This window comes from Gorilla gorilla, chromosome 17 (assembly GCF_029281585.2).
Source record: "Gorilla gorilla gorilla isolate KB3781 chromosome 17, NHGRI_mGorGor1-v2.1_pri, whole genome shotgun sequence".
NCBI lineage: Eukaryota > Metazoa > Chordata > Mammalia > Primates > Hominidae > Gorilla > Gorilla gorilla.
The window spans coordinates 84039086-84066346 of record NC_073241.2 but is presented as its reverse complement, the minus strand read 5'-3'; the positions used below and the strand labels follow the sequence as shown (position 1 = coordinate 84066346).

The 27261-nt window shown below is 38.0% G+C and overlaps 1 protein-coding gene across 2 annotated transcripts in view; it reads right to left on the bottom strand.

Annotated features, from left to right (window-relative positions):
- The window catches only part of RAB27B (RAB27B, member RAS oncogene family), a 176348-nt gene extending 159150 nt beyond the window's left edge, over nucleotides 1–17198 (bottom strand). Inside the window, exons 1-2 of one of the 2 annotated variants that reach the window (XM_055368170.2) lie at nucleotides 17120–17198; nucleotides 16910–16988 (exon numbers count right to left, since the gene is read on the bottom strand). The gene's annotated coding sequence lies outside the window, so the exon portion shown is untranslated. The remainder of the gene's footprint in view (nucleotides 1–16909; nucleotides 16989–17119) is intronic. The other variant, XM_019013739.2, reaches the window with a different exon arrangement.
- Nucleotides 17199–27261: the final 10063 nt, after the last annotated feature.

The following is a 27261-nucleotide window of genomic DNA, read 5'->3' as shown; positions in this document are numbered from 1 at the left end:
ATAATTTCTCACATTTTCCCAAACCAATCACAAATCTAGTTCTTATTAATTAATGTGTTACACAAAATTATTCACATATGTACATTTATGTTTGTCTGAGATTCATAATTTCAAAATTATATTTCAGCTTTGGATCCCCTAAAATTCACCCACAGAATTATTTCTCAGGTTTCATAGAGGGCACTTGAGAAATTTGTTCTTTTATCTTATAAAACGAGAGATGCTAGAAATACTTAGGTTTGTTTGGTGGCTTCATATTTACTAATTTGTTCAATACCATTCCAAGAGATTTGTGGAAAGAATAACGAAATCAAAAGAGATGCCCAGGCTTCCTTAGGCTATTTATATAACTAAAATATTCATATAAATATATCAGAAATTATGTGCTTTTTAAAAAGGCTTTGGAGATTCTTCAGTGCCTTCCATAATCTAATCTTACCTTCAGAGAAAACATTGATCAAGTCATTATGAGAACCTATTGGAGGATTTTACTGTCCTTTGTCCTTATATTATTGGTTATTGTAATAAATTAACCACAGCCAATCCGTCTCATCATCAAATAGATCTCTGCTTCTTGGTGCTTGCCTGAAGTCTCTGCTCTAAGTTATAGGCTAGAATTGGTGTCTGGCACAAAAGACAGTTCCAGAGTCTCATAGAAGAGACAGTATCAAGTACTCTGCAAAGAACAGGCTCTTAGGCATAGGTTTCCAAATTCTCATGGCTTAGACAACTCTCCAACTCTACAGTGGAGTGAGTCATCATCTCCTAGGCTCCTTTCAGTCCACTAGCAGACGTATTACATGCAGGCAGACCGCTAACCTCAGATCCAGGGCAAGAAGAAAAATTAATCACCAGGACTAAATGAGCTCATGAGGAAAATTTAATTGTGATTATTTGTCTGGAATATGGCTGACATTGTTTTAATTTTCTACTTTTAGTAAGTATATAGGGAACCACTATCTTTCTTCTTAAGCTATCTTTAACCCTTTCCTTAGTAGATTATGCTTTTGTAAACTTAAATGTTCTAAATGATATGTAAGTGTCACTGACTCACTCAAAATTTGGAACCAAATATTTTTAGACTCTTCTTACTTTCCAAGGTAATAAGTTATTTGCATAGGATTGATAAGAATCTCTGCCTATTTTTACCAGAACTTAACCGCCTAAATCACTGTAGCAACCAAATCTACACTTGGAGTGTCATATTTGAGAGGAATTCATATTTAATCAAGTATGGCAGCAACTCACCATTAAGGAACATATGTGAGTTGATGCAGGACCTGCTTCTAGAGTCCTAGGACAGGGAATAGGAAAGAAGTAAACTTCTGGAAGGCTAAGGAGCTTAGCCAATTTGGGGGGGGAGGCTCTAGAACAGAAGATTTCACCTAAATTTATAGGTAATACAGGAAAAATCTAGTGGACGGAATGTTTTGGGGTTGGTTTCCTAGCCTTAGAAAAGAAGAACAAGAGAGATCAAGAGTCTAACCCAAGTTCCTTCTGAAAATTTCTAGACAGAAGTGAATTTTGTGGTCTCAGTAGTTGCTCAATATTGTAGAGTTCTACACTGGCAGAGCAAACTCAATAAGAACTGTATGATTAATTAATGTTATTGATGCACCCCTGGAAATAATCAGATAAAACCTGCACTCTAAGAAGACTTCATTTACAGCTGGGTATGGTGGCTCATGCCTGTAATCCCAGTGCTTTGAGAGGCAGAGGCAGGAGGATCACTTGAGCTGAGGAGTTTGAGACCAGCCTATGCAACATAGCAAGACCTCATCTCTAAAAAAGATTTTTAAAAATTAGCCAGGCATGGTGGTATGCACCTATAGTCCCAGCTACTCGGGAAGCTGAGGCAGAAGGATTGCTTGAGCCCAGGAGTTTGAGGTTACAGTGAGCTATGATCATGCCACCACACTCCAGCCTGCGTAACAGAGCAAAACCCCATCTCTAAAAAAATAAAAAATAAAAATACTTCATTTACAAAACAGGTGATGAGTTGAATTTGACATATAGACCTAGTTGGTTGATCTAATCTAAAGCATGAAAATAAGGTAAAAGATGAGCAGAAAGTTGTTTCAATAACATATGGGGGAAAAGGCCACTTAGGATTGTCTAAGGGAAGGGATTTAGTTTGTATCAAGGTTACTATTGATTAAAAGTCCCAGATTTGGTGAAGTTGCTTGTTAACCTATAGAGGTTGGTCCTGTAGAAATATAAATAACTTTTGTCTGGTGGAACAGAAAACCTCAATACCTTTTATTTTTAACTCAGCAATCTTATCCTAATATTTGTTTTTAAAATTGATGATTGATATCTAATTTCTTAAATGCTCTCTGAACTAGTCATTATATCTTACTGATATTCTTTATTAACTAATAAGCTAAAGAAATTATTCTACACGTGTTGATTACATATTTCCTGAGAGTTATGATTTTTTCTTTTAAAATTATATTTTAACAAAACTATATTATGGTACAATAATACCTGGTTAAGAATCATAAGCCATGGCTTCTGTTTCCAGTAATGATGTGTCGTGACACCGGACTCTGCACCTGACCACTTAGAATCTCAGGCTTGTTATTTCTAAACTGAGGATGTTGGCCAAGATTTCACGTCTCTTTGAAACATCACTTTATATATTCCAAAACTGTAAAGTTTGAATATATTAACAGAGGCAGAATATTATTGAAAGAAATAAACTTGAACATTCTGAAAAGAACTCAGACCTGGAATACACCAAATCTTTTCATTGTGATAACAACTATCATGATTCATTCTAAATGAAAAAGTACCATTTAAATAACTTTGCCAGGAGCAATCGCTCTTTTATTGAGCCATTTGTTCTTTAGATAGATAACTTTTGATATGCACATAGAATGAGACAAGATGTATATCTTTCCTAGAGTTTTCTTCTTGCCAAGAAATAAAAAATGGTCATTCTTTATCAGAGAGCTTACACAATACTCAGTATGTCTTCCCACCTTTTTTATACTGACAGCAAAGTTGCTAAAGATCTGAAATAAAATTTTGATCTAGTTTGAATTTAGACAAATGGGAAATTTTAAACAACTAAAACTTATCAAGGAAAGAAATTGAAGCAGTCTGTTAAAGGTCATACAAATTTCTATGTCCTAAAATTCTGTTAAAATAGCCTACAAAATAATTTTTTAACATTGTGAGTAAAAGATGTTAATTGTATGACATTGATCTTTGTCATTTGTTAAGACTTGCTTTGTGTTGGAACCTAGCACATTTTTGTAAATGTTTATGCCTAAAAAGAATGTGTGTGTATACTTCAAATAACTTTTTGTTGTTGTTGTTGTTATTTTTTGAGATGGAATTTCGCTCTTGTTGCCTCTCGGGTTTAAGCAATTCTCCTGCCTCAGCCTTCCGAGTAGCTGGGATTACAGGCATGCGCCACCACACCCGGCTAATTTTGTATTTTTAGTAGACATAGGGTTTCTTCACATTGGTCAGGCTGGTCTCCAACTCCCAACCTCAGGTGATCCGCCCGCCTCAGCCTCCCAAAGTGCTGGGATTACAGGCATGAGCCACCACACCTGGCGGATTGGGTGAAGATTTCATATGCATCCATTGGATTGACATTTAAATTGTGTTGTTCAAACTTCCTATATCATTATGAATTTTTGCCCAGTTTCTGAAAGAACTTTGGTCAAATCTCTAACTATGATTGTGGATTTGCCCATTTTTTTGTTGCTCTATATATTCTGTTAATACATTTTAGGCTACATCTTTAGGTACTTACAGGTTCAGCATATATTGAACTAATGAATTATAACTTTTACAATTATTTCACAGTCCCTTGAAATCCTAAATTTTTTCTGCTTTAAAATTTATTTCCCTACTACGATTATTGCTATTCCAGGCTTCATTTCATATCTGCTTGTTAGACATTTGTGTATTATACCTATCCCTTATTTAGTGACATGAATTTATTCCTAAAATCCTTATTGCCAAATTAAATAATTTCAAATGAAAAAATACATATGACTGTTACTTCAGTAGCAAAAATGACGATGTGTTTTATCCCAATCCAAGATTCTCAAAAGCTTTTACAGATAGAAAAACAGTAACAATGTAAACAAAGTCATGTAGTGTGTTAGTACGTTCTTGCATTACTATAAAGGAATATCTGAGACCGGGTAATTTATAAAGAAAAGTGGTTTATTTTGACTCATGGTTGTGTAGGATGTAGAGGAAGCCTGGTGCTGGCATCTGCTTCTGGTGAGGCCTGAGGAAGCTTTTACTCATGTCAGAAGGTGAAGTGGAGCCAGCACATTACATGGCAAGAGAGGGAGCGAGAGAGTGAGGAGGAGGAGTCAGGCTCCATCAACACCAGCTCCCATGTGAACTCATAACCACGGGAGGGCACCAAGCCATTCATGAGACATCAACCCCCGTGACCCAAACACCTCCACCGGGCCCCACCTCCAACACTGGAGGTCACATTTCAACATGAGATGTGGAGGGGACACACATCCAAACCATATCATATAGGTAATTAAAAAATAAAAAAGAAGTAAATGCAGCACGCTCATAACTATAGCATGATGACAGTTTATTGTACTTGTCAAGTGAGGAGGACTTGATGACGGGAGGGCATTGGCGGAGAACCGTGCATTTGTCGGAAGGCGCAGTCCATGTCAGCACCTGTTTCTCAACTTTTCAGAACTTATGGTTAATTTTTCATTCCAAATACACTTGAACATAGTTATAAGTCCAGATAACGTCTTCAGGGCAAAATAAAAACTAAACACAAGAGCACTTCCTAAATCTATGGAAACAGTGATGTACGTGACAGACTAAAACGTCATAAAAGACACAACCTCTTCACTCTGTTTGGGTTTACCCAAACACAATGTACAATTAGAATTATGAATATATAAATTTGTTTTTTGAGATATTTTCTGACCAGAAAATTTTATATTAAGTAAACTGGTGAGCATGACTTTACCTAAAAAAAACCCAAATTATCACTTCTTATTGCATCTTTCCTTAGCAAATTATACCAAATGGAGAAAAAGAGTCTTCAGTAAATTAGAACTCTTCGAGAGTCATTTAAGGCAAACGGCATTAACTGAACAATCACTAATGTGAGGCTGGTCTTAACTTTCAATATTTTTTTTGTCCTTTTGTCTTAAGGGTATCTCTTATAAGAAGCACATAAGTGGATTATTTTTTTTAAATCTAAAGTTGATTAGATTAATTCACTTATAGTATCATGTTCTCTGATGGTGGATTTATTTTGTGCTTTCCATTTACTAAGTTTTTGTTGTTGTTTTGCTTGTTTTTACTATTACATTTGCCTGCTTTCTATGGGTTAATCAGGCTTTAAAAATTCCCTCTTATTCCTTTTCAACAACTTTATAACACACTTAACAAAGTCTGAAGCTAATGAACAGAATTAACCTTTTCTCAAGCAATACAAGATACTTTAGAATGCTATAAATCAAACAATTGCCTCCATTTTCCATCCACCTTGCTTTTAAACTCATTCAAATTTTATCTTGTCATTGGTGTTCCACAATCTAACTCTAATATATTGAGGATGTAGGCTCCTTTCTAGATATCCTTCTTGGGGTTAAGTGTGCTTAGTATCTTCCTTCTGGCCTTTTTCAGGAAAGCTCTTGGTCACTAACCCTTAGAATATCACTCCTCTCCTTTTCTCCCTAGTCTCTTATCTCGAAATTCTTACTAGGTAAATATTTAAACTTAATCATTCTAGGCCCCTTGTATTTATGCTTCCCTTTTAATTTTCCCTAATCTTGTTAGAGTGATATTTTGTATTCCAAATAGCACTAATAAATAGAAACTTTACAAATAAATAAGTCCCTGTAGACTGTCTCCTTGATGTTACAGTTTTCACAGGTAACTATGTCAGCCTGTGACAAAGTCCATCAGGCAATGTTATGCTTTTTGTTTTTAATAGTTGTATATGTTATAACGAATATAAGAGGTGAAAAACAGCCCATGTTGTTTACTCAGTTATTTAAGATTTCTACTAATTTTTAAACAAAAATTCCTGAATTTGTAGGCAGGTTTCCTTTGGTGGTGTTTTTTGTTTTTTGTTTTTTGTTTTTTGTTTTTTTTTGTTTGTTTGTTTGTTTTTGAGACACAGTCTTACTCTGTCTTCCAGGCTGGAGTACAGTGGTGTGATCTTGGCTCACAGCAACCTCTGTCCCCCTGGTTAAAGCAATTCTCCTGCCTAAGACTCTCAAGTAGCTGGGATTACAGGGGTGCACCACCAGGCCTGGCTAACTTCTTGTATTTTTGGTAGAGACAGGATTTTGTCATGTTGGCCAGGCTGGTCTCAAACCCCTGACCTCAAGTGCTCAGTCTGCCTCTGCCTCCCAAAGTGCTGGGAGTACAGGCATGAGCCACCACACCCAGCTGGTTTCCCCTTTTAACCATTTCCCTTCCACTCAAAGAACTTCCTTTAGTATTTCCTTTAAGTAGACCTACTAGTGATGAATTCGTTTAGTTTTCAATTGATAATTTTCTCAATTTGCTCTATTTCTGAGAGATTTAATTTTGCTAGATAGAGGATTCTGGACTGACAGTTACCATGGGCTCCACCCCTCAGGGTCTGAGATTGTCTTTCTAGCTGAGGGGGCCAAGAGTAAAAGATAACAAAACTTCACCCCACTGAGGCTGCCATCCCCAATGCCACCCCCATGAGAGGGAGGGGAGGGCTGCTAGTTCTTTGCTGACACTTGGATGGAGATGGCCAAGAAGAGTCTAAAGGCTTTTCTGTAGCCTCCCCACCCCTACCCCACTCCCGTCTTCTGGCCAGAGGAAGTGAACTTTTCTGGAGTTTTTTTGGTGTGTTCCTATTCAAAGCTCTGCAGTTTAGACTGATCTGGAGCCTGTTGGTATATACAAAATATAAATAAAAACCCCAGGAAATGCACTGCTCAGTCTCCCCTCTATTTCTGGCTTTCGTGTAAGTCCCCTTATTCTTATCCACTTTTCAGAGCCCTTGCAGAGACCTTCAAACCTGCCATATTTTATGCAGAGTTTTTAGTTGTAGTCAGGGAGCTGTAGCGTGGAGTGTGATTATCTCATCTGGCCAGCTGTTAAGGTGATTTTAATATTCCACATATGAAACAATAAAACACTATATAAAATAAAGGAGCACCAGCATTTTAAACGGTGGCATAATAATGTATATTTTCTCACTGATGCTGAAACGAAACATATAACTATAAACAGTTTTATCCAAAGGTGTGCTGTTGCTAAATGCTGTGGATTTTTCCTGACTATATTAAAAGGAAAAAATAATTTATAGTAATGCATGTGATTATATCTAAAAGGCAAATCTAAATTTGTTTAAAACAACATACAAATATCTTTATTTAGTATTAAGAACTCACCCACAAATATTTGGTTTTTTGTCTAACAAATCCTTTACACAAAACTTGTTTTAATGCATACACTTTTGCTATCTGCCTCCGAGGCACCCCACTACCAGAACCGAAGCTCTTGAAAAGTAAGAGAATGGACCTTAATTGCCTGCCCTTATTCACCCACTAAGGAAATCCCAAATCATATTTATGAAGTTGAATTTGAAATCAAAGTTAGCTTTCCAAAATTTTCTGTGTCTTAGACTTATATTTTGCTTTTTATTTTATATATACACCTGACTCTCTACTGTTCTGTGTCAATTTGTATTTAACAAATTTAGATTTAAAAATATATATATAAATTCTGGGCTGGGCACAGTGATTCACACCTGTAATCCCAGCACTTTGGAAGCCCGAGGCAGGCGGATCACGTGAGGTCAGGAGTTCGAGACCAGCCTGGCCAACATGATGAAATTCTGTCTCTACTAAAAATACAAAAATTAGTCGGGCATGGTGGCACATGCCTGTAATCCCAGCTATAGACTGAGGTAGGAGAATGCTTAAACCCGGGAGGCGGAGGTTGCAGTGAGCTGAGATTGTGCCATTGCACTCCAGCCTGGACAACAAGAGCAAAACTCTGTCTCAAAACAAACAAACAAACAAAAATAGAAACTCTTTCTTTAAAAAAATAAAATCTTATTTTGATATGACAATGAAGACAACAGGTCAACATGGATTTTTAGTTATTATTTATTCTGCTGTATCCTTGCCAACAGGCAAAACCCATTAGCAGTCTAGAGATTCTTTACGAAATAGATATATTTCAAAACTGGCATAATGGTTGAAAAGGTAGAGTTGCCCTTACAGAATAAATGAAATTACTGTAAAATTAATGACACAATTTGAAGGTAGAAGTGTTTATACAAAGAAAATCATATAAATCATAATATGTTTTACAAGGACCTAAAACAATGTTTCCTCAAGTATTATTACTGTAGAATTAAACCTATGTGCCCTTCAAAATATGGATAAAATGGCCTTTTTGTGTGTTTACTTTTAATCATGTGTGAAATTAGAAATCCACTTCCTAACAGGGCTTTTTTTGTGAAACAATTTGAAATCAACTCTGCTGAATGTTAGCGAACAGGAAGAACAGTGATGGAGTCTGTGTGATAGATGTTCATAACGCAGGCTAGTTTAAAAGGCAGGCTGTGGGGAAAATCTTACTGCTAAACATCATGAATTTTTGGAAACCTGAAAACAAGCAAAAATGATGCCATACTTCAGTGTGAGATGTATTCAAAATTCTCTTCGGCCAACCACTTTTTCTTAATGTTGTGGTCATCAGTTTAATGGCAGTATCACCTAGATAACTTAAACTGGAATACTAAATATACTTTGCAACCCTCAGATTTATGATACTTGAGTTTTTATTTAAAATACGATAGGCTATTGAGTAACTTGGGGGAAAGAGTAGGTCTAGAATCTTTCTTACTTGAATTATTATTCAACTTAACATTAAAAAGTAGATTTCTAGTATATTGGACCTTGCTTATAAAAATACAGTCTGTTTCATGTAAAGTGAAATGTTTTAAATTAGTTCCATTCTAACTTTCAGGACATCTGCAGGTCTCATAGATGAGCTGTCATGAAGTATCAATATACTGAAGCTATCTTCTTTCACTTTATTATGCAGCTGGTTCACCAATGATTTCCATAACAAGTTAGATTCCAAAGATTTCTTTACATTTTCTATAAGCTAGTGTTTATGAACACATTGCATAGACTATGACATGATTTTGCTGTGTCCCCACCCAAATCTCATCTTGAATTGTAATTCCCCTAATCCCCACATGTCGTGACAGAGACCAGGTGGAGATAATTTAATCATGGGGGTGGTTTCCCTCGTCCTATTCTGGTGATAGTGAGTTAGTTCTCACGATATCTGATAGTTTTATAACAGGCTTTCCCCTTCGCTAGGCTCATTCTCTCTCCTGCCACCGTGTGAAGAGGTGCCCTCTGCCATGACTGCAAGTTTCCTGAGGCCTCCCCTGCCATGCCAAACTGTGAGGCAATTAAACCTCTTTCCTTTATAAATTACCCAGTCTTGGGCAGTTCTTTATAGCATAATGAGAATGCACTAATACAGGCAACAAACATTACCTTTTAAAGAACTTACACAACTCCTATAAAGTAATCCAGTATTAAGTTTTTACATGGAATTTCAATGAGGTAAGTAAGGTACATTGAAGTCACGTAGTTCAGTCACTGTTTGGAAACTTGAATCCTTAGTAAACTCACCCTGAAATGGTTCTCACTCAAAGGTTAATCACTGCCAGAGACAGAAGGAAGAAAAAAAGAACTAACGTTTACAGTATACCTATTGTTTTCAGTGCTTTACATATATTATCTCATGTAGTCTTTCTGGTAACCTTGAAAGGCACTCTTTCCATTTTTCTTTTAAGTATAGATCACAGAGATAAGTCATAAGTGGCACCCTTCAGAGGTGCCCTCAGATCTATCTGATTCCTCAAACCATATTCTTCCCTCTGCACCACATTGCCATGAAACACACCTCTCTGCCACAGGAGTCACCATCCCTAATGAGGTCCACTGAGCTCTCACTGAGATTCCACTATTGGTCTAGAAAAGTTCTCTTACTGCGCCCTAAAGTACAAGTCTCCTTCCTCTTTCATGTAATAGCATTCAGATTGTTAACGACAGATCATAAGTAAGAATCAAGGTTACTCTTAACCATTCTGTTCACCAAACAAAATATCCTCTGTTCATCCTTTGAAAAAGTTTGAAACTTCTCCATCCTCTTAAAAACCTCCTTGATATGGTTTTTAATGAATCTAGAGCCCTCCTAATGTGAGAAGCCCAGAACTGGAAACAGAATCACTGAGTAATACAGTAGTACAGTAGGTTTTTGTTTGTTTGTTTGTTTTTGTTTTTGATACCTCTCTTACCCAGGATAGAATGCAGCGGTGTGATCTCGGCTCACTGCAACCTTCGTCTCCCAGGTTCAAGCAATTCTCCCACCTCAGGAGCACACCACCACACCTGGTTAATTTTTGTATTTTTATTAGGCACGGGGTTTCATCATGTTGGCCAGGCTGGTCTCGAACTCCTGATCTCAAGTTATCCCCCTGCCTAAGCCTCCCAAAGTGCTGGGATTACAGGCATGAGCCACGGCACCCAGCCGGTAATGCGGTATTATTGGGCTGTCACCTCCCATGTTCTAGATACCTTGTTACCTTTAGTGTAGCCTAAGTAAGCATGCATTAACTTTTCTAGTAGCCACATCACATTAACTTTTCTAGTAGCCACATCGCATTGTCCACTCACATTGAGTTTACTGAGAATTCAAACTACTAAGTAATTTTCTATATATGCTGTTGCTAAGTCATGTCTTTCTTGACCTGGTTGAATTTTTGGATGCTTCTAAAATTTTTAAAATTTTTCCTGCTTCATCAGTATTTTGTGAGACTCAGCCAGTTTTACCTTTATTTTGACATCCAACTTTTGACGTAAATAAAAATTCCCCACATTTACACACATGATACTCCTCACCACTAAAATCACATTGGAAAAACCAAATATGAATTTATAAAAGTATGTTCCCTAAAGAGCACACATTTTGGCCACTATGCCATGGTTCTGGCGCCATCCAACATTTGGATTATAGTCTCGTCTTTGCAAATGAATATTTACATGAAAAAATATATTTATATTTCATGACCTCTTGCCCTTATTGCTTTATGACATTTACTGGTAGATTAATTCATAGTGACACTGGAAGGAATCATAGTTGTCATAATTAAAACAAAGTTGTAAATAATTTGGTGTTTTAAATAAATACTCAATTGACTGAATTAAAATGTGGGAGAGAAAGAATTATGCAAGCTGCTAGATGCATACCTTGAAGATTGTCTTTAAATGTTGATGTGTTACTAGGGATTTTATCTATCTGTTTATCTATCTACCTACGTATCATCTATCTATCTATCTATCTATCTATCTATCTATCTATCTATCTATATCTATCTATCTAATTCTCTATCTATTGTTTCTCTCAGAATTATACAATCCTAATAAATTTTTTTATTATTTGCAGTCAATATTACTACTTATATTCAGGATTATACTATATGTGGGATTAGTAGACCTCCTGAACTCACTTATTCCTTCCAGATTTCTAATGTTTTATTTGCAATAAACATAAGTTCCAGAATTGTTCCAAGCATAATAGTTGAATAATAGATAAATTTTTGAAGAAAATGACAAAATAACTACCTGATACTGTTGATTATCATAAAACCCAATCCCAATACATAGCAATAAAGAATAGGCCCCAAGTAGATCGAGTTACATCTCCAATAACACGCCGGTGGGGCACCTCAGAGCCGCAGGTACATTTTAAACAGTAGCAGCACAAGGTCTCATAAACTTGAGTTTTACTCCTGGCCTAACTCTCTCCCACTGCTTATTTTATCCCCAGCAAGAGCCTTTGCTGTTTCCTGGTTCTGAACAAGGACACATTTTAGTCTGAACATGTCAATTTGTCTGTGGCTGCCACTCAGGGGAATTCCATTTTCTTTTACAAGATTGGAAAGTTGTCTCAATCAAGTCCAAACCCATCACAGACATTTTCCCCCAACCATGCCTCTTTTCTATGCCAGACTTTTCCATTTAAAAAAAAATTTAGTTTAGTTTTCTGTTTTGACTTTTGTTTGATAAAGTAGCTTCACATACAGCCAGCTGATAGAATCCAGGAGGAAGGTTTTCCTTTGAAATAACTGGGGAAAAATATTGTTGAACCATTTTGATCCTATGCATAACTGTAGTGTCAAGAACAATAGAAGGAAAATACTTAAAATCACACCATAGCAATTTTCTACTTAAAAAAAATGTATAGCAGTTGCTTGGGGGAATACATGTGCATGTTTGTGTGCAGGTATGTATTTCATGGCTGCACGCCTATGAGATGACAAAACCCCGAGCATCTTTAGATGTGAATTCTCCAAGTATCAATGAACTACCTTCTTTATCCATAAATTTATCAAAGAAATACTTATCTTTATCAATTGCCTCTTCTACTTGAGCCTGAAACCTGTGCTGTGCACTATGAAATGCCATGTGCATCGCACTCAACTTCTCAAGAAGTGGGATGTGATGGGCTGAGCCCAGTAAGCACAGTCCTTCCAGAGGCTATGTCTAACCTCCGTGGATGTAGTCATCTCACTCCAGCATTGCCTGAGAGGAGCAGCACCATAATCAACACCCATCAACCAGTGTGTTGGTGGTTTCTGGGGAAATAAGCAAAATTAATAACATCTGCATCTAACAAAGATCCTAGCTGAGGCTTGCTGTTGAGAAGATTCGGAAACAATTCTTTCTTTTTCTGTTGTCTGTGGAAGTGCCAGTCTTTTCTCCCTCAACTCTGTGAAAGAATTCACCCAAAAAATTTAAAGAAAGTGGTACAGGAGTAGTAAAACAATCAAATACTTGTTTGTTGGATGAAGTATTTGAAGGAGTTAGTTCATAAAGTCGTAGCACTTCGTAAGTCATCATGGAAATTAAATTCTTCCATAGTGTCATAGAAACTCAACATATATCATCTCATTTTTCCTCTTGTCAAAATTCTGTAACATTTTATGAAACGGGCTCCAAGGGTAAATTGCTCAAGATTTCAAAGTTTCAGAATGACACAGAATGGATTTAAACTGCAGCAGGTTTGCTTCTAAATCCACACACTTGCTGTTGTAGCACCGTGCCTCTCATTATCTGGCTAACTTTTTCACCTGGATCCCTGATGATACATCACTTTTTCAGGAAGTTTTCCAAACAACCCTAACTGAAAATGCCACAAAGCCATCCCTTATCACAGTATCCTCTTTTAATTTTCCAGTTAGCACTTATCAGATATATTCTGGTTTATTTAATTGGCAATAAATTATAGTAATAATAACAACATAAGTTTAGTAACAATGCATTTGGTTAATAATATTTAATTGCTTGCTTTTTGCCTCTATTCCTTCACAAAATGATGGAAACTGTGCAAGGGGGGACATAACTTGTTTACTGCTCCAACTCCCATACTTGCAATACAGCAAGAGATCATTAATACATATTAATGAAAAATAATTCAAAGACATTAATTGCTGTGTCCAAAAAATGTTACACTGATTCCAGCGTGCAAACTCCAATGTTCACTATTATGTGAAGGAGCAAATCTTATTTGCAATTTAAACATCTGTGAAACCATGATTAATATTTAACAACAAGTTTCCTTAGTGTTAACTTCCTCCCTATCAACTAATATATTTAAGGGAAAAGGAGTGAAGGTATATTAATCATCTCCCATGTTCACATCAGTTATAGTTGTGTCAACCAGGAGGGACAAGTTAAAGCAATGTTTTGGATAAACTTGCATATCAACAAATGCATGAACACATTGCGTATGTGTCCTTTACACTCAAAACTGAATCTCATATATTTAAAAGCTTTCTGCTATATCTATAAACTTATTTCTTTATAAGTAATATCCAGTTCTGGAAACAACAAAACCTTTGCTCTGGAGAAAAACTTCTTCCAAAACTATATGATGGATAACAACTTTCCCTTTGGCCAAACTCCAACAAAATACATAATTTGTGCCTCCCAGTTCACACAACTATAACTGATGTGGAGATGACACATCACTTACATACTCTCATTTTCTTTCCTTTAAGTCTTTTATTTAAGGGGAAATCATAATGGGAAAATCTCAAGTTACATGTAATTCCTATTTATTGTGGCATGTGTATGTGGCCAACAGATTCTTAAAAACTCATATTACAATTGGAATTATCTTTCATGACAAATAAAAAAGGACCGTTTGTTATTCTTCCACATTTCTTTTTCTCATCCATGCAGTAAACACTGTCTCCCACAGGTCTACCATTGGTCCCTGGATGACTTATTGCATTTTTCTGTGGTTTCTACTAGGAGATATATTTTCTTACTTATACAGATGCTCAGAAAAAAAAATTTGAAAAAGCAAACTGCAATACTAGAATAATTTTGCTGATTCTTCTTCCTTTATGTTAGCTTCTTCTGGATGGCTTAGTACTGTAAATGCTACATTTTTCTATGTAGAAATAATGCAAAATCTGTCTTTTAGAAATGTCTAAGTATTCTATTCACGAAAGAATTTCTGTTAGGGAATGTTGTCTGTCTTTTTGGATGGAAAAGTACTGCTGTTGGTGAAATCGGTGGAATGAGATTTACTATTTATTGGAACTCTTTTTGCCAAAAATATGTATGTTAAAATCCATCTGTTAGAAATGTCAACCTTAACACTACCAAGTAAATCTGTATAATATTGATATCTACCTGAATCTCTTGGGCTGTAAGACTTTTCAAGGCCTTGGGATATCCTCAGGCATCAAACTCATTGACAAAGTAGTGATTGTCATTAGACAATCACTACTTTCACATTCTAACAAATTCATTTTAGCCTTTACATTTTATTTCTTAGCTTAAGTCCCATTTGTTTGCTAGTAATTCTGAACTTCTGCTAAGCACTGTGCCAACTGTCTTCATTTGATTAGGTCAAGCCAGTGGACTTAATTTTAGGACTTAAATTCAGGAAGAAAGTTCAAAATTCATGTCCTGAAAAGTGTGTCTGTCAAATTCTGAATAAAAACATACATCTTGGGACTTTTTCCCCCATCATCATTGAATTCAATGAATCTTTATACTTAACATAAAATGAAGTTATTTAAAATTATTAACAAGACATGTGTAATGATGAGTCTGACATGAAACTGAAGTTTAAGGCTGCAAATCATTATATGATGGGTAGGAATTTTCAAAACTAAGTTTTAATTTGAAGAATTGAGTCATCTTTACAGACTTGGAATATAGGAAGCATTTTAAAAAGAGAAAGGAGAAAACTTTAATAACACAAAGTTTATGAAGATATGTAATATACACAAACTTGAAAATAAATTGTAGGTGCACCAATGCAAAAATAGGTTTAAAAAATTACTTTTGCCCAGAAACTAATGAAAGTTTACTACCACCCCCAATCTAATTTCCCTAACTTTCTTCAGAAGCAAATCACTATCTAGAAAAAATGACTTTCTCTGCCTAAGAAATGTTATATAGCAATATAAACATGTTTTTGATATATTTATTTTCATTTGCTACAGATACTGCAAATTAATAATTACAATCATTAGTAATTTTAGTTACATTTAAAAAGTATAGGTAGCATACCTATATAGTAAATATTATATCAGAATATTTAAAATATTTAAAAAACAGTAAAGTAAAACTTAGTCTCTTTCTCCCTCATATCCTCTGCCCCTCTTTTGTTTACCAAATAAAGAGTGTTAAGGGAACTATAGATACATTTTCAAAACTTTGATACCTAAACATTTTGAAATCACATTTAGGATATTTCAATATATCAAATACAAGAAACTTAAACATATACTTTTTTGAAGTATTTTAAAAATTATTTAACAAATGTTTTTCATTAAAGTCACACTTTTAATGTTGATGCCTTGCATTGTGTCTTAGTTAAATATTTTCTTCCCTGAAATAAATTTTGTTGGTACTGTTCATCTTACAATGAATTTTATCTTACATGTTTATCTTACCATGAATTGACCACTAGCAGAACTCAATATTTTGTTCATTTATGAATACACTTGCCTATTACATTTTGGCATAATGTATACAAATTTAAACTAATTACTGTGGTCAAAACCACATCTAACAGTTTGGGAAGGATTTAAAGTTTTAAAAGAGCCTTGAATGCATAAAATTGGCACCAAGGCTCTTAAAAAGCACCTTCAATTGATTTGTAAAATACTCAAAAAGAATTTTCCATCTCCCCCATAAAATCATAATCATTTGGGTTTTCTAATAGCAAACTACTCTCTTATCATGCATAATCAAAATTATTTTTGAACAGGAAAAAAGAATCTTAGATTAGCATCGTTTTTTAATGTTTCTGTGTGCCATCTATTAGCTGTGGTATTGAGTCAGGAAAAAGTATATGGTATATGGTTAAGAAAAAGCAAACTAGATTTCTCTTCAGTGGCTTTACACTGTGGGGCACCAAATGACTTAATAGCTTTCTGGCAGTCTACATCTATGATAGGAGTATTTGCAGAAATAAAGAAAGCATAAAAAGACTCCTACACTGCACCATGGCAATGATTAGAAAGGACAGTCTTTGAGCTTTGAAAACAGAAAGCAGAATCCACGCACGCAGTCTGCAGCCCTGAGCAAAATCTCTTTCCCATCCAAACTCAGTTGCAAACCCAGCTTCTCTTGCAAACCCACAGGCTGGAAGAGGAAACCACAGCCACTCCAAAGTAGAGTTTCAGGCCCATCATTAGCGGTTTCTGTCACCATCTAGTTGCATTTCCTTTATGAATGAAATATGCAGATGGCATCTCACATTGGCTCTTTCAACGAAGAAGAGGAAGGTCAAGAGACACGATTAATACAGCCAACACATTAGAGATCTGTGACCAACGTACTCACACCTCCAAACGCCTCCAGATTGCAGCCTCTGGAAATATCTAGCCCATTTCTTTATGGCACTGTTGCTTCGATCAGCTGTGGAAATTAACATAAAATAATATAGTAACCCAATAGGTGCTGGACAGCATTTCAGAGCATCATATTAAGGGAACACTAAAGGCACGTGACAGTATTCAAAGCCTGAGTGATAAATAGCAAGTAAATACCTTCTAATCGAACAGAAGGGGGAAGGATGCTGAGCCGATACTAATGCTGCCTGCTCTCTTCCTGTGTAACAGCAAAGGCGGCTCAGTCCCTCTGACAGGCTGTGAAGCGTGGCTGCCTATCGGCTCCTGGGCGGTCCTAGTGCCTGCGCCAGGTTAGCACACAAGGTAGCTCCAAAGAGCCTCCCTGTTTCTGGTGATTCTTCTAATGATTATCACCAAAGATTTTCAGGGATGTCAGCCAGCTAAGCATCAGGGCAGTGGGGTTTGGGTTTGGGAAAAATGATCAGTAAGTAGAGTTTGCTACTGTCAATCAGACACTGCTGTTGAAACCAAAAAGGATTATAGATGATCTTGTCTGTTAAATAAATGATGCTCATGAAAATGTTGAAGCCAGAGGGCTGTTAAAAAGAAAACTAATTTGATAATATCCTTTATCTACTAAAATCCATTTGTTTTGTTTTCTTTTTTCCATGTTTAATGTGTAAGGGAAAAAAATTAAAAAGTAGGTGGTTTTCAAAAGTCTGATATATTTACATAACTATTTACAAAAAGTGTTTGCTAAAAGCCTAAAAAGTCCATTAGTAGCTTATGCTGTTCAAACATTTAAAATGAAATAAATGCAAAAAACAAACAAAATGGAGACCTCCAGAAACTTATTCTATAAAAGAGACAAAACGTTCAAGTGTCACTTCATGTAAATGCCACTCTTCATCTTTCTCTATTCATTTCCCCCACCTTTTTCCCCATCATGACATTTATATTTTTTAATTTAGTTATTGTTGAACTCCCCTGCAATGTAGTATCTGTGAAGGAATCTGTTCTACTGATTTTTTTTTTTTTTTTTTTGAGACAGGGTCTCCCTCTTGTCACTCAGGCTGGTGTGCAGTGGTGCCATCTCGGCTCACTGCAATCTCCTTCTCCCAGCTCAAGCAATTCTCCAACCTCAGCCTCCAGAGTAGCTGGGACCAATGGTGTGCCAGCATGCTTGGCTAATTATTTGTATTTTGGGTAGAGATGGGGTTTCACCATATTGCCCAGGCTGGTCTCGAATTCCTGAGCTAAAGCAATCCACCTGCCTTGGCCTCCAAAGTGCTGGAGTTACAGGCATGAGCCACTATGCCCAGCCTCTATTGACTTTGATAAAGTAACCCCTGGAAGATTACCCAGCATGCAACAGGCCCTCAGTAAATATTTGTGAAAAGATAAATGAGGCAGTAAGCTGAGAAATTACACTATAGAATACAGGTACAGAAGTTAATCTTATAAGTGATTAAATTCAATTTAGCATACTTCTCTGCACAACTACTTTTAATAAGGGACTGTGCTAAGTATATGTTTGCCTCTAAGGAGCTTATAATTTTTTATTTTTTATTTTTTTGAGTCAGAGTCTCGCTCTATTGCCGAGCATGGATTGCAGTGGTGCAATCTCAACTTACTGCAGCCTCCTGCCTCTCAGGCTCAAGCAATTCTTGTGTGCATGCCATGCCCAGCTAATATTTGTACTTTTAGTAGAGACAGAGTTTCACCATGTTGGTCAGGCTGGTATTGAACTCCTGAGCTGAAGTGATCTGTCCACCTTGGCCTCCCAAAGTGCTGGGATTACAGGTGTGAGCCACTGTCCCCAGCCAGGAGCTTATAATTTAAATATAGAGAAAAATATTAGTATATGTGAATAACCAAATAATTACATGTACATAAAATACTTGCCATAGAAGAATGGACAATGTAAGTCAGAATATGCTATATTTGCTAAGGGCTTCTATGTCTGGATGTTATGAGTATGGAGTGGAACTGGGCAATTGGGTTTGAGAATTCAACCCAACTGATTTCTTTTTTTCCCCAGAGTACATAGAGTTCAGGTGGCAGTGGGCAGGTTGGTACAGAAGGGACTAGAATCTGGAAAGTTAACTCTAGTAAGATTGGTTAGCAGAGTAAATACCAGTACTAAGACAGGTGAAGACAGGGAGTACAGGTACAGGTATGTGGGCACTGTAGGCCCTGGATCAAAGCCTCACATTGGCAAGTAGTCATCAGGAGAGTGTTCCTCTCCACCAAGAGATGGTTGCCTTCCAGAGCAGGGAGGGCAGCTCATACCTTGTGGTCCAGGCGTTCAGACCACAGGATGAAGTGTAGTAGCAGTAACAAGGTATATCAGCCCATAACAAGGCAACGTGCCATTGAGGCTGAGGCTCAGGGCTTCTGAGGGAAAGAGAGAAAAAATCAAGGTAAGACTCTTGCTATGGAGAACTCAAGGCTAGTGTTTCTCATGGAAAAAGTACAGATCCAAAAGGCATGGGGTGAGACTGAACCCAACCACAAGGGATAGTGATGTTTTTATATGATCTAAGGATCCAGAAATCAATCTGCTTGTCATGTGCAGGTCAAACAGCTTTGACTGTGGTTGGACAACTTCAAGACTAGGGAGCCATGCTGATGACTAGAGTCAGGTGAACCCAGAGTGATCAGTGATCAATGAAAGAATGCCTTGTTGAGGCCTGAGGATTGTGGTTTGCTTATCCACTGCACTTCTTTCCACTTCTTCCTAATTCAGCATGTTTTCTGAAATGAGACTTTTTTTATTTTTAAAGAAGTTGATCAGCACCAAAAGACACTAATGTACCCTCAATTCGATCCTTGTTATTACAAAGTGGTGAATGGGCTGGACTGCAGAAGGGGAGTGGCTAGTGTGTGAGGGAGGCAATGCCCCACCATTAAGCATTTCTCTGTAGCTACTGATTTTTATAATATTGGACAGCTCCCTGAGAAACAAAGCACTATGTCCATGATTGGGCCTCAGACATACACTGACATGTCATCTGTGCAACGACTCCAGGTGGAGAGAAGAAAAGTGAGGCTGCTGAGAGACATGTCACCATAAATCAGAAGGATCCCAGCTTGAGGAAACAGACCTCACCACAGGACCTGCGGGTAGAGGGGAGTGGTGGGTCTCTGTAGATCTTTGTGACTGAGATGGACATGATTATAATAGAAAAAGACTCCATACAAACTGAAAACACTAAGATACTGCAATGGACTGAATATTTGTGTCCCCCCAGAATTCATATGTTGGGATTCTAACCCTTAATGTGATGGTTTCAGAATGTGGGGGTCATTGAGAGATTAGGTCATGAGGGTAGAGCCCTAATGGGTGGGATTAGTGTTCTTATCAAAGAGACTCGCAAGAGCTCTCTCACCCACTTTCTGCCATGTGAGGATCGAAAGGGAAGTTGGCAGCCTACAACTCAGAAGAGAACCCTCAGCAGAACCTGACTGTGCTGGCACTCTGATCTTGGACTTCCAGCCTCCAGAACTGTGAAAAGAAAATTCATGTTGTTTATAAACCACCCAGTCTACACTTTGTTACAGAAGCCTGAATTGACTAAGATAGATAGCTCATAAACTCTGCAGTATTTTGGCCCTGAGAAAACTTGAAATGTGTGGGTGCTGTTATCCTCTTCCTTTTCAGTCTGCTTGGCTCACACAGGTGTGTGAGATTCAGTGCCTGGAAGAATCACTGGGGACCCCCATCAGGTCAGGAATTACTGGTTCTGCAGGGACAGCTGTGTCACAGTGCCCAGGTTTGTAAAGGAGGGTGCTGGTATCACAGATCTTGGGCTCAACTTGCCAAAAGCCAATGGTGACTATAAGAACAGTGTGACTCGGACCAGTCTCTGGCTTTTCAAGATGACTGTGCAGTGAAGGACATTGTAAGGAGCTGGAATTCATGGATGAGCCGGTGAAGGGGGGCTCAGATCCTGTGGGATTGGTTATCAATTATATGTGACCTTATGTGTACTCACGTGCTAGTGAATTGTGGCAGTCAGGTGCCATATGCAAACGTACCTGTTATAGAATAGAGTGGGATAATCACTGACTTTGGGACTACAGACCTGGATTTAAATCTGACACTTTGTGCTTCCATATAGTTTAATAAATAGTACTTCATAGGCTTCTTGTGATGACCCCATGTCAACTACATTTAAAGGCCTAGCACAGAATAGCCCCCCATTACAAAAAGAAAACCTGCTGGGCACGGCGGCTCACACCCGTAATCTCAGCACTCTGGGAGGCCGAAGTGGCTGGATCACCTGAGGTCAGGAGTTCAAGAGCAGCCTGGCCAATATGGTGAAACCCCATCTCTACTAAAAATTCAAAATTGGCCGGGCGTGGTGGCACATGCCTGTAATCCCAGTTACTCGGGAGGCCAAGGAAGGAGAATCACTTGAACCCGGAAGACAGAGGTTGCAGTGAGCTAAGATCACGCCATAGCACTCCAGCCTGGGCAACAAGAGGAAAACTCCATCTCAAAAAAAAAAAAAAAGTGTTTATTTTTAAAAAAGGAAACCACTATATTTAGTAGCATAAAGCCAAAGGCTGCCACTCTGGAGATGTGCAGCATTGATAACAGCAATGACTTTCAAGCTTCTTTCACTTTGAAACTTTACAAAGTGAATCTCAGTTTCTTCATAAGTATAATCCAGTAATAATACCTCTGCAAAGAGTTTGTTTAGGATTAGATAGGATCATACATGCAGAGTGCTTAGCATGAATATTCTATACGTGGATCAAGGAATGGTTAAATAAATTGTGGTGTTATTAAAATAAAACAGAACCTCTACCTCTTCAAGGTGATACAGGAGGAGGGTAGAGAAATGCTGGGTAGAGAAAGGCAGGTCCCTGGCTAGGGCCCTAGCCCCACAGACCTAGGTGAGGACAGGCACTTCTGCCTTTGTGCCCAAATGTTGCATTTTCCAAGACCACCCTGGCCCACCACACCCCTCTCTTGGGCCTAGAAAAAGCTGAGACCCTAGCAAGGCAGAGATGAAAGCTGCTGGAGGGCGAGAGGAACACATCAGTGGAAGAAGACAAGCTGCTGGACATCAAGAGGACACGGAGGGAGCATGCCAGCAGAAGAGCACACCAACAAACACTGGCACACTGGCAGGTCATCCACCTGCAGGAGAGGCGGAGTTTGGCATGTGCCTGAGCGGCCCAACTCCAGGGGAAAACCGTCTGCCTTCTGGCTCCTCCATCAGTGAAGAGCTATTTCCACTCAATAAAACTTGGCACTCATTCTCCAAGCCCACCTGTGATCTGATTCTTCCGGTACACCAAGGCAAGAACCCAGGATACAGAATGCCCTCTGTCCTTGTGACAAGGTGTAGAGTCTAATTGAGCTGGTTAACATAAGCTGCCTATAGACAGCAAACCAAGAGAGCACCCTGTAACACAAACCCACTGGGGCTTCAGGAGCTATAAACATTCATGCCTAGACACTGCAGTGAGGTTGGAGCCCCACAGCCTGCCTGTCTGTGGGCTCCCCTAGAGTTTTGAGCAGCAGGCACTGAAGAAGCGAGCCACACCCCCATCACACACCCTGCTAAGGGAACAAGGGAACGTTTCCCGTTTCAAAGGCATATAAAATGTGAATCATGTGCTTTCTGGATTCATGTAGTAAGAGAAATTTTCTGTCTCAAAACAAGTGTGTCATGCTTTTCATGACCTGGGGTGATCAAATGCTTAGAATAATAACACCAAGTAACACGACTCATCTAAGAAAAAGATATGAGATGAAACTATACTACATTATATTATATTGCAAATGCATTTCTTACCAGCCCCACCGTTCTTTTAAATATTTGAATTCCACAATATATTCAACATCTTGTGTGACTATGTTATTTGTATCAACACTGAGAATAATTCATATTTGTAGATAGAGTAAAGCTCTTTTAAAGAAGCTTCAATAAATCATCATTGCCATCACTTTTGCCTCACCCCCAGTCCCAATGCCCCTCATTTTAACCGACTTACTCCAATCTACTCAACAAAACATGCTGACTGATGTCCACACATGTAGAAGGCTAGTGTTTACTCCCAAGCATGTCCGTGTTCTTCCACTCTATTTGAGTTACATGTAAACCAAGATTCATTAGCGTATAGTACCAAACCTGTTAGTGTTGGATGTATTTTTAGTGTAACTATATAATTGAATTGAAAGGTGTTTATACTGATAAGATACGAGTGCAAAAGAGAGTTACTATTTCTAAGAAAAATAAATGTAATGCTTTGTAACAACTAGATAAAGATGAGTCGCTAAAATAAATTGTTGCCAAATCAGGTATGGGCCCAAAATATTCTAGAGGATTGAAAGTAAATTTTGTGACATGGTGGCTCATGCCTGTAATCCCAGCACTTTGGGAGGTTCAGACAGGTGGATCACTTGAGGTCACGAGTTCGAGACCAGCCTGGCCAATATGGCGAAACGCTGTCTCTACTAAAAATACAAAAATTAGCTAGATGTGGTGGTGCACACCTGTAATACCAGCTACTTGGAAGGCTGAGGCACAAGAACTACTTGAACCTGGAAGGTGGAGGTTGCAGTGAGCCAAGATTGCATCACTGCACTCCAGCGAGAGTGAAACTGTGTCTGAAAACAAACAAACAAAAATAATATAGAATTATGTATTCAGATGGCTTTGCAAGGGTTTTGTGTTCTTGCTCCACTTAACAGAACTAAAACTAGAAATTATAGACACTCGATACTCATACACACTCAAAGGAAAGAACTTGTCCTCATTGTAAAAGAGTGACAAATAAGTTAACATTTATCTATTTTAAGTTGAGGTAAAAGATTTAAAGTGTATGTCTTATGCTTTCTAATGTAACTAGCATTTTTTTAAAATGACCAAGGTGGCATCCTCATCACATCAGACTTCCCTTGTAATACATCATATGCTTTGTTTGGATGTAACTTCGGTAGCCTTCCTGTCCTGAACCAAATTAAACATTTATAATGGCACAAGGAAAGGACTTAACATGGACTTTGCCTCACTGTATGTAACATAAATTAAAGCAGTGTCATCTAATATAAATGCTTTTAAACACATAGCGTAGAGCACCTTTGCCAATAGGCTAAGTAGAGTCCAGGAAATGTACATAGACAGGAGAGCTCTACACAAAAATTCCTAATCAGACTGAAGGAGTCATACCCAGTTTGTCTGTATATTTAACGGCATGCAAGGTATGCTCTACCAAGGAAAGGTCACCTTGAGAATATCTTGAAAACACATTCTCTAAAGTCTATGAAAATGAAGACCAAAAAATGGCCACAAATAATCTCATCAGTTGACATCAGTGACTTTTTCATTATTTACATAACAAAGCCCCATTTTGAGGAACTTCATCATCATCATCATCATCATCATCATCATCATCACAATATAGCTTTTAGTTGTCATAAAAACATGATGGAAAATGAATATGGTTATGTTAGCGGTGGTGAATCCATACAGGTCTGCATCAGCCCCAATTCTTGCCTCCTCAGAAGAAAGAATTCAACCGAGGGGTCATAAGGCAGAGTGACAGACCAAGGCAAGTTTTAGAGCAGGAGTGAAAGTTTATTAAAACATTTTAGGGCAGGGATGAAAGGAAGTTAAGTACACTTGGAAGAGGGCCAAGCAGGTGGCTTGGGAGATCAAGTGCACAGTTTGACCTTTGACTTGGGGTTTTATATGTTGGCATACTTCTGGGGTCTTGTTTCCTTTCTCCCCTGATTCTTGCCTTGGGGTGGGCTGTCTGCATGCACAGTGGCCTGCTAGCACTTGGGAGGGGCCCTATGCACAGTGTGTTTACTGGAGTTGTATGGATACTCACTTGAGGCGTTCTTCCCTTACCAGCTGAATGTTCCTACGAGGAACAGTTCAACTCCGTCACTTTACCTCTTAATGTGCATGCTTGAGCCCACTCGCCCAACTCCTGAGATCTTATCAGGAACCTATTGATCATCAGTTTCAGGTTTTTCTACTGGGAGACTGCCTTTCCCTCGCACTAGCAGTGACCAATTATTATTTTAGAGAAGCAGTGTAATAACTGCTTGGCCATCACCTGATGGTTGCGTGATATTCCTAGGGAGGCAGAGGCTTTCCTGCCCCGCTCATGCCTGACTAGCTACCTACTGTAACAGTTATGGTATATCAATAATTGGTTAATCTACTTTCCAAAACACTTTCATCTTCACTGAATTCTTTGTTAAAGGTGTTGAAGTTATTTTGTATTCTTCAGAATTTTCATGATTGCAGAATAATTGCTAAAAGATGTGTAGTGAATATGCCTTATTGCTTCTTTACAGCTAAGCCTTCTCTTGCCTTCATAAGAAGTTGTAGCAGAAAGTTTCTGGGAAGACCCCAGTTCATATTTCTACCATTTAGTGTACCTGGCATTCACACTATTAGAAGCGCTAAACTGGAGGTCATTATTAAAAGAGTTCTCGGTCGGGTGCGGTGGCTCACTCCTGTAATCCCAGCACTTTGGGAGGCTGAGGCAGGCAGATCACTTGAAGTTAGGAGTTCAAGACCAGCCTGGCCAACATAGTGAAACCCCATCTCTACTAAAAGTACAAAAAAAAAAAAGCCAGGCATGGTGGTACATGGCCGTAATCCCAGCTACTCAGGAGGCTGAGGCACAAGAATCGCTTGAACCTGGGAGGCAGAAGTTGCAGTGAGCTGAGATCCCACAACTGCACTCCAGCCTGTACGACAGAGAGAGACTTTGTCTCAAAAAAACAGAACTGTCAAATTTTACTTTGAGCTGCTGTGAGTTTCAATAGGGGAAGCCTTTTTATTCCAACTGTGTTCAATCACTGTCCCAGTTTTCTGAAAACTAGGAATGTGCTTTTGTGGTTTAAAGAGTTAATTCACAGAAGAGCTTGCACATCTAGTGAAAGAAGATGCCCTCAGTCTGCTCATGATACCCCATGGGGTGTTCCAATATTGCTGGTATCACTAAAATGAGATCATATGGGAAGATTTCATGAGAGGACACATTCATTTATTTAACACATATTTATTAAGTGCCTACTATGTTTCAACTATTGTGTTAGGCACTGAGAATATGAGGATGAACAAAGCTATGGACAGTCTACTTTCATGGAGCCCACAGTCTGCTGTGGGAGACAGACATCAATCAAACAATATCACTGTGAAATTTCAATTACAACCTGAGGTGAAGTCTTGAAAGTAAAGGGAAATGACTCTTGAAAGCAATTGACAATAGAACCAAATCTATCTGAGTATGATGAGGGCTTTCCTTAGCAAGTAACATCTGAGCTGACATTTAAAAGATGGGAGAGAGTTAATTAGGTGAAAAAAGGAAGGCAAAAGAGGAAGACTTCTGAACTAATAGCTTGCAAACCTTCTTGTAACCACAAATATATACCAAATATTTTAAATTATTGTACCCATGCAAACATATACATAAAATTTAAACAAAACTTTCTAACAATGACACTAACCCTTGCTACCTGCAATCCACACTAATTTTTCTCTATTCCTTTCAATTTCATTTTTAAAATTTAGTTATGATTTATTAATCTGCATTTAAACTGTAATAATGGTATTCAACTTCCACTTTACTATCAGGAACAAAAACCTTAAAACACACACTATCTCATGCACGCACACACTCTCTCTCTCTCTCTCTGATATAGCAGTGTTCTCACAGGTGATCAAAGAAGTCTCCATGGATATCCCATGGATATCATATTTGTTGAATATGAAACAAATAAGAAACACAAAACTAATTACATAAGCCCATGCCAGGATAATAAGGAGCAGCCCGTAGGCAAGTGACAGGAATGGGTGCCTGGAAAGGGCAGGGTTACCCCAGGATGGTTGCTCAAAGTATTTCTTCTCTCTGCAAACTGGTCTTTATGTCATCTGTAATATGCATGAAGGTATCCTGGGGATAGGTGTTGGTTTGAAGTCCTTCTTTTGACAGGAAAAAATTCTCTCTGGAGGAATTCTTTCCAATTCCCAACTTAGAAACTCAGTACTCCCAATAACTAAAATCAAGTATTAATACACAATTAAATATCACCAAATGCAAACTACAGGTTGGGAGAAAATTTTTGCAATCTATCCATCTGACAAAGGTCTAGTACCCAGAATCTACAAGGAACTTGAACAAATTTATAAGAAAAAAAAAACAACCCCAATAAAAAGTGGGCAAAGGACATGAACAGACACTTCTCAAAAGAAGACATTCATGCAGCCAACAAACAAAGAAAGCTCAACATCACTAATCATTAGAGAAATGCAAATCAAAACCACAATGAGATACCATCTCCTGCCATTCAGAATGGC